The sequence below is a fragment of the Anoplopoma fimbria genome, chromosome 2 (genome assembly GCF_027596085.1).
Source record: "Anoplopoma fimbria isolate UVic2021 breed Golden Eagle Sablefish chromosome 2, Afim_UVic_2022, whole genome shotgun sequence".
Lineage (NCBI taxonomy): Eukaryota > Metazoa > Chordata > Actinopteri > Perciformes > Anoplopomatidae > Anoplopoma > Anoplopoma fimbria.
The window spans coordinates 373560-382203 of NC_072450.1; the positions used below are offsets into that span (position 1 = coordinate 373560).

General features: G+C 44.4%; 1 protein-coding gene across 1 annotated transcript in view; it reads left to right on the plus strand.

Annotated features, from left to right (window-relative positions):
- cebpg (CCAAT enhancer binding protein gamma) overlaps window positions 1-1132 on the plus strand; it is a 5640-nt gene extending 4508 nt beyond the window's left edge. The window contains 1 exon segment of the mRNA XM_054615563.1: window positions 1-1132. This exon segment is cut by the window's left edge and continues 1235 nt beyond it. The gene's annotated coding sequence lies outside the window, so the exon portion shown is untranslated.
- The last annotated feature ends 7512 nt before the right edge of the window (window positions 1133-8644 follow it).

Genomic DNA, 8644 nt, shown 5'->3' on the forward strand with positions numbered 1-8644 from the left:
TTTTATTGATTATTGATCAACTTCCTGTTTTTAACCAATAATCCTTCAGAGACTCCTCTAAAGATGAAGGTGGAGTAATCTGTCTCACCATGACTCCACCTGGTGCTGTGTCCGCTCACGTGTGTGTGTGTGTGTGTGTGTGTGTGTGCGTGCGTGTGCGTGTTGCTGGGCGGACCCCGACACCTCACAGCTTTAATTAAACCCAGCATGCCACAGAGGGGCGGGGCTTATCCCGACAGCTTCAGAGGGCGTGGAGTGTTTTCTTCAGGAGCTTCACCGTCTGCAGGAATGTTGTGGTTCGTCTGAGTCCTGCTGCTCCAGAGACGCTCCGCACGACGTTTGAATAACGTTAAAATAACGTTAAAACAATGTTTCTATAATGTTAAAATAACGTTTGAATAACGTTAAAACAATGTTTCTATAACGTTAAAATAACGTTTGAATAACGTTAAAATAACGTTAAAACAATGTTTCTATAACGTTAAAACAACGTTAAAACAATGTTTCTACAACGTTCCCAACCTTATTATAGAGTTCTAAAGCTGTTCTATCAGTTCTTCTCCACTATTTCTATCACAGAAATCAATAACTTCCTGTTCGTAGAGCGAACTGAGAGGAGCAGGTTCTGGTTCTGGTCTCCTCATAATGTTCCTTCATTCAGGTTCATGTCCTCTTTGTTTCCTGTTTCCTTGGAGACAAAGCTTCAGGAATGAAGACGATCTGATGCTTCATCAGGATCAAATCAAGAATCAAATGATCAGCTGATGTTTGTTTACGTTTGGGGGAGACGTTGTAGAAGCGTTGGAGGTCCGTTGTAGAAGCGTTGGAGGTCCGTTGTAGAAGCGTTGGAGGTCCGTTGTAGAAGCGTTGGAGGTCCGTTGTAGAAGCGTTGGAGGTCCGTTGGCGGCTCTTGGCGGCTCTTGGCTCAGCCGTGATGTTTTTCACTTTTCTACCGTGTGTTTTCTACTCTTCTCTTCCAGCAGCATGTCCTCTGAGAGTCTCTGCATGAGGTGCGTTTGTTTTATGTGTCGGGTGTTTGTTCTGTCTGAATGTTGCTGGGCAGCATTTCTCTGAGGCCCTCAGCTTTTTATATCACAGGAATCTGGGTAACGTGCATTGTAAATTAAAATTCAGTAGAAAAGTTCAATAAGAGTCTGTTTTATTGTGTGTGTGTGTGTGTGTTTCATTGATAAGCATCAAAGTGAGCTGAACGTATGACTCCACTGTCTGACCTTAAAAACCAGGCTGATGATGATGATGATGATGTGAATGATTGACATCATGGTCACCTGACTGAAAGGTCAGAAAGAGTAAAGAGTTTACTGGAGAGCAGTCAGACATCACCTGACTCAGAACCAGTGCTCCTGCTCCTGCTCCTCCTCAGGAGTTCAGTTCAGCAGCTCTGAGATCAGATTTAATGTGAAAATGAAGACGAGCTGAAACTCAACATGTTTCTGGAGACGAAGCTGACTAACTGGTTAACTGGTTAACTGGTTAGTCATTAAACATAGTTTCTGATGTTGATGGAGGAACTCAAAGAGTGTGTGTGTGTGTGTGTGTGTGTGTGTGTGTGTGTGTGTGTGTGTGTGTGTGTGTGTGTGTGTGTGTGTGTGTGTGTGTGTGTGTGTGTGTGTGTGTGTGTGTGTGTGTGTGTGTGTGTGTGTGTGTGTGTGTGTGTGTGTGTGTGTGTGTGTGTGTGTGTGTGTGTGTGTGTGTGTGTTCCCACGATGCTTTGCTCTCTTCCTCCAGATGCGGAGACATGAAAACGTTTTAACTTCAAACATTAAGTTGAGCGATGGTCGTCGTCCGTTCGCCAGAACACGTTTTTATAAATCCACCTCCTCCGAGAATCTGGCAGAATGTTCTCACAGGAACATCTGGAAGACATGTTCTCCAGTTGTTCTGCTGCTGCCTCTGAGAGAGCAGAGACACACACACACTACCTAAGTAAAAGTACTACACACAGTGTAAAAGTACTACACACAGTGGTACACACAGTGTAAAAGTACTACACACAGTAGTACACGCAGTGGTACACACAGTGTAAAAGTACTACACGCAGTAGTACACGCAGTGGTACACACTGTAAAAGTACTACACTGTGTGTAGTACTTTTACACACAGTGTAAAAGTACTACACACAGTGTAAAAGTACTACACACAGTAGTACACACAGTACTACACACAGTGGTACACAGAGATACACACAGTACTACACACAGTGGTGTCTGTTCTGTATTTACATCATACTTGTGTTTGTTATTTTGGTCACATGATCAGAAAACAAGAAGAAACAAACAGATCATTTTACAAAGGTGTGTGTGTGTGTGTGTGTGAGAGAGAGGTCAGAGGTCATAGATGAAGTTCCTTCATGTTTTCTTTACAGACTGAAGATAAAAAGAAGAATCTGATTATTAATATAGAAGATTATGTTTCTTCTTCTTCATCTTCATCTTCTTTCGTCTTCTTCATCTTCTTCGTCTTCTTCATCTTCTTCTTTCTTCTTTCATCTTCATCTTCTTTCGTCTTCTTCTTTCGTCTTCTTCTTCTTCATCTGCTTTCTTCATCTTCTTCGTCATCTTCTTCGTCTTCTTCATCTTCTTCTTTCTTCTTCATCTTCATCATCTTCTTTCATCTTCATCTTCTTTCGTCTTCTTCTTCATCTTCTTCGTCTTCTTCATCTTCTTCGTCTTCTTCATCTTCTTTCGTCTTCTTCATCTTCTTCTTTCTTCATCTTCTTCTTCATCTTCTTTCGTCTTCTTCATCTTCTTTCGTCTTCTTCTTTCTTCTTCTTCATCTTCTTTCTTCATCTTCTTCTTCGTCTTCTTCATCTTCTTTCGGCTTCTTCTTCTTTCGTCTTCTTCTTTCATCTTCTTCTTCATCTTCTTTCTTCATCTTCTTCTTCATCTTCTTTCATCATCTTCTTCTTCGTCTTCTTCATCTTCTTTCGTCTTCTTCATCTTCTTCTTTCATCTTCTTCTTCTTCATCTTCTTTCTTCATCTTCTTCGTCTTCTTCATCTTCTTTCGTCATCTTCTTCTTCATCTTTCATCTTCTTCATCTTCTTCGTCTTCTTCTTCTTCGTCTTCTTCTTCATCTTCTTTCGTCTTCTTCTTCATCTTCTTCTTTCTTCTTCATCTTCTTTCGTCTTCTTCTTCATCATCTTTCGTCTTCTTCTTTCATCTTCTTCTTCGTCTTCATCTTCTTTCGTCTTCTAATTTCATCTTCTTCTTCGTCTTCATCTTCTTTCGTCATCTTCATCTTCTTTCATCTTCTTCTTCGTCTTCATCTTCTTTCGTCATCTTCATCTTCTTTCATCTTCTTCTTTCGTCTTCTTCATCTTCTTCTTCATCTTCTTCATCGTCTTCTTCTTCATCTTCTTCTTTCGTCTTCTTCTTCTTGTTCATCTTCTTTCGTCTTCTTCTTTCATCTTCTTCTTCTTCATGTTCTTCTTTCGTCTTCTCTCTCTTCTCTCGGTGTCTAAAGGCAGAGCGGGCGTTGAACCAGCATCCTCTCCAGCAGTAGACTGATCTGTGTCTGTGGTTGTTGAGCATCACCACTGTGACCGGTGACCTTTGACCTCCTGAAGCGTGTTCTCTGCGTCTTGGCTGCACTCTTCTTGCCTCGTCCCCCGAAGGCCTCCCGTCGCCACGGTAACCATTATGTGTCCCATCAACATCCAGCTGCTGTGCGTGAGTGTCTGTGTGTGTGTCTGTGCGTGTGAGTGTCTGTGTGTGTGTGTGTGTGTCTGTGTTTGTGCGTGTGTGTGTCTGTGTGTGTGTGTCTGTGTGTGTGTCTGTGCGTCTGCGTGTGTGTGTGTGTGTCTGTGTGTGTGTGTGTGTCTGTGTGTGTGTTTGTGCGTGTGTGTGTCTGTGTGTGTGTCTGTGTGTGTGTGTGTGTGTGCGTGTGTGTGTCTGTGTTTGTGCGTGTGTGTGTCTGTGTGTCTGTGTCTGTGTGTGTGTGTGTCTGTGTGTGTGTGTGTGTGTGTGTGTGTGTGTGTGTGTGTGTGTGTGTGTGTGTGTGTCTGTGTGTGTGTGTGTGTGTGTGTGTGTGTGTGTTTGTGCGTGTGTGTGTCTGTGTGTGTGTCTGTGTGTGTGTGTGCGTGTGTGTGTGTGTGTGTGTCTGTGTGTGTGCGTGCGTGTCTGTGTGCGTGCATGTGTGTGTGTGTGTGTGTGTGTGTCTGTGTGTGTGTGTGTGTGTCTGTGTGTGTCTGTGTGTGTGTGTGTGTATTATAACATCCAGCTGTGATCCCTCTGCAGGTCTGGATGTCTCTCAGCAGAGAGAGAGAACCAGCTGATTAATCAATCAACATGATCGATACATTCAGTCTCCATCAGACATGAACTCAGACTGGAACAGAGAACCGAGGAGTTAAAGTCTGAAGGTTAACGAGCTCTCTCAGGTGCTGCTGATTGTCTGGCTCCGCCCCCTCGTTAAGGGATGGGTCTCACCTGTTCAGGTGTAGAAGCAGCTTCAGCTGAGTGTTCTCCTCCAGAAAAACAACAGAGAGGACAGACGATCAATACACCTATCAGGTTATCATCAAGAAGAGGAGGAGGAGGAAGAGGAAGAAGAAGAGGAGGAGGAGGAAGAGGAGGAAGAGGAGGAGGAAGGTGCAGCTGTTTGTTGTGATCTTCACCGATCAATGATCCTCCGATCGGAGCCGCTGTCAGACGTCCACATATCTGTAAGTAATCAGAGACGCAGTGATTGACAGGTCGGTCTTGGCTCGTCAGGAGCTCTGTGAGCAGAGAGAACGTCTTCTGGTTCCTGATTCACGAGGAGACAATCTCGTCTCCTGGCAGCTCTGATGATTTATTCCTCGTTTCACAACTCATAAACCAGATAAACCCATCCGACCGTCAGTGAGCTCACAGGATGGGAATGTTCTCTGTGAGGAGACTCTGGAGACACGTCATGTCCTCTCACCTCCCGACCTCTTCATGAGGTCAGAGACAACGTCCACAAACACCTCTATGTGAGAGACAACGTCCACCAACACCTCTATGTGAGAGACAACGTCCACCAACACCTCTATGTGAGAGACAACGTCCACAAACACCTCTATGTGAGAGACAACGTCCACAAACACATCTATGTGAGACAACGTCCACCAACACATCTATGTGAGACAACGTCCACCAACACATCTATGTGAGAGACAACGTCCACCAACACATCTATGTGAGAGACAACGTCCACCAACACATCTATGTGAGAGACAACGTCCACCAACACATCTATGTGAGACAACGTCCACAAACACCTCTATGTGAGAGACAACGTCCACCAACACATCTATGTGAGAGACAACGTCCACCAACACATCTATGTGAGACAACGTCCACCAACACATCTATGTGAGAGACAACGTCCACCAACACATCTATGTGAGAGACAACGTCCACCAACACATCTATGTGAGAGACAACGTCCACCAACACATCTATGTGAGAGACAACGTCCACCAACACATCTATGTGAGAGACAACGTCCACCAACACATCTATGTGAGAGACAACGTCCACCAACACATCTATGTGAGAGACAACGTCCACCAACACATCTATGTGAGAGACAACGTCCACCAACACCTCTATGTGAGAGACAACGTCCACAAACACATCTATGTGAGAGACAACGTCCACAAAAACCAACTGTTTTATCAAACTACACGATCAGATGTAATGTTCTCTCTGTTGGAGCTGTTTCTCATCGCTGGAACAACGAAGACCGTAAATCCCTCAGCACGCTCAGAGTGTGTGTGTTTGTGTGTGTTTGTGTCGTGTGTGTGTGTGTGTGTGTTTGTGTGTGTTTGTGTCGTGTGTGTGTGTGTGTGTGTGTGTTTGTGTCTTGTGCATCGTGCACATTTTCTTTTTCCAAGTTAATATTTGTTAAAGTCGACATCATGGTGTTTCTGAGTCGGTCCAGATCAGGTCAGCTGGTGTTTTCTTTTGAAGGGACACGTTGATGTTCTCCTCCAGAACGTCCTCTGGGAACTGGATTAGCTCATCGTAGCTGTGACTGTGGAGACGAGGACCAACCCTGGTTTATTTATTCTGCAGTGAGCCTCGTGTCACAGCTCATGTGAGGGTTCACCCTGAGAGGGTTCTCATCCTTTGGAGGTGTATTTGTAGACCGATGACGTCACAGCGGTCGTGATGAGGCCGTCCCGTTTCAACGACTCCTTCTGATGCGGCCGATAAATGCAGCCTACTTTACCAGATTCAGAGGATACAACTGATCCTTCACGGCCCAACATATCCCAACATATCCCAACATATCCCAACGGATCCCAACATATCCCAACGGATCCCAACATATCCCAACATATCCCAACATATCCCAACATATCCCAACATATCCCAACATATCCCAACATATCCCAACATATCCCAACATATCCCAACATAACATATCCCAACATACCCCAACATATCCCAACATATCCCAACATATCCCAACGGATCCCAACGGATCCCAACGTATCCCAACGTATCCCAACATACCCCAACATACCCCAACATATCCCAACGTATCCCAACATATCCCAACATATCCCAACGGATCCCAACATATCCCAACGGATCCCAACATACCCCAACATACCCCAACATATCCCAACGTATCCCAACATATCCCAACATATCCCAACATATCCCAACGTATCCCAACGTATCCCAACATACCCCAACATACCCCAACATATCCCAACGTATCCCAACATATCCCAACATATCCCAACATATCCCAACGGATCCCAACATATCCCAACATATCCCAACGGATCCCAACATATCCCAACGGATCCCAACATATCCCAACATATCCCAACATATCCCAACATATCCCAACATATCCCAACATATCCCAACATATCCCAACATATCCCAACATACCCCAACATATCCCAACATATCCCAACATATCCCAACGGATCCCAACGGATCCCAACGTATCCCAACGTATCCCAACGTATCCCAACATATCCCAACATATCCCAACATATCCCAACATATCCCAACGGATCCCAACATATCCCAACATATCCCAACGTATCCCAACATATCCCAACGTATCCCAACGTATCCCAACGTATCCCAACATATCCCAACGTATCCCAACGTATCCCTTTTTTTTTTAAACGACATGGCGACTAGTGGACCAGCAGCGGGAGAATTCACATTTAAATGTAATTATTGTGTTTTAACTCACGTGAATATTTACAGATACAAGTGTTAAAACTAAAAGCAAGGGACCTGATCAGATCACATTCATGTTAAAATGATGGTTAAGTGACGTGACGCTATTCACTAACCAGCTGACTCTACCGGAGCCGCTGCACTATTTACAGCAGCTCGTCCATTTTAATATTTTAACTGTTTTATACTCTTTTTAGACAACCGCAGCTGGTTGCTAGGAGACGGGAGCGGCAAAAGGGTGGGGGCGCAAAAGCTGGTGACGTAAACAGGAAATCATTTGTGGACCAGACCGTCTCATTTCAGAGACCGCTCGGCTGCAGACGCTGGACTGGGACACAGATAAAGAGACGCTGACCTACTTCTCCTCTCACCTGACTGCAGGTCACCAGATCAACGCGGCCAATCAGCTCTCTGATCTGGTGATGACATCACGCTGTCTTTATGACAGGAATAAAAAGCTTCATGTCAGCAGCTGGTTCTCTATAATAATCGAAAAGTTCAAAGTAGAGCTGCAACTAATCATTATTGATTATTAATTATTATTATTAAGATTTATTGATCAATAAAACAATTCATTGTTTAGAGTGTTAAAAGGCAGAAAATCAAGAATAAATATAATCTGACATTTTATCACACAGACACACACACACACACACACACACACACACACACACACACAGACACACACACAGACACACACACACACACACAGACATACAGACACACACACAGACACACAGACAGACACACACACAGACACACACACAGACACACACACACACACACACACACTCACACTGTCTGGACTCTGAACTGGGCTGAAGGTGAAGCTGACTCTCAGACCGATCCGTCAGACAAACAGAGCAGAGCTGCTGACCTTTGACCTCCACAGAGAGTTCTGGTTAACCAACAATCCACGAGTCCTTCAGAGGGTCATTAAGGGACAATATGTCTCCTGCTCAGGTTTTAATGACTAACGAGTTTGATCCCTGTGGTCCGGGGTCTTCATTCAGACCAGCTCTCTAAATCTGCTGTGTGTGATATTCACTGCTGTTGAAGTGTTTAATAAAAGGTTCCAACCTTTTTTTCTGAGTCCAGTTGGGTTTAGATCATAACACAAAGAAACGAGAAGTTAGACATGAACAGATTTCTGAAACACGTTGAATAAACTTTATTATCAGACGGACGTGTTCCATCATGAAACACTTACAAAGAACATTTACATGAGATGAAGCAACACATTTAGAAAGGTGAGAATGAATGTGTAAAAGACAGGGCAGCCAATAGATGGGCTCGTTTGTGGTCATGTGACCCGTGGGTACAGATCAACGCGTCCTGGTGTTCTGGTGTCCAGGTGTTCTGGTGTCCAGGTTTCCAGGTGTCCAGGTGTTCTGGTGTCCTGGTGTTCTGGTGCCCAGGTTTCCAGGTGTTCAGGTGTTCTGG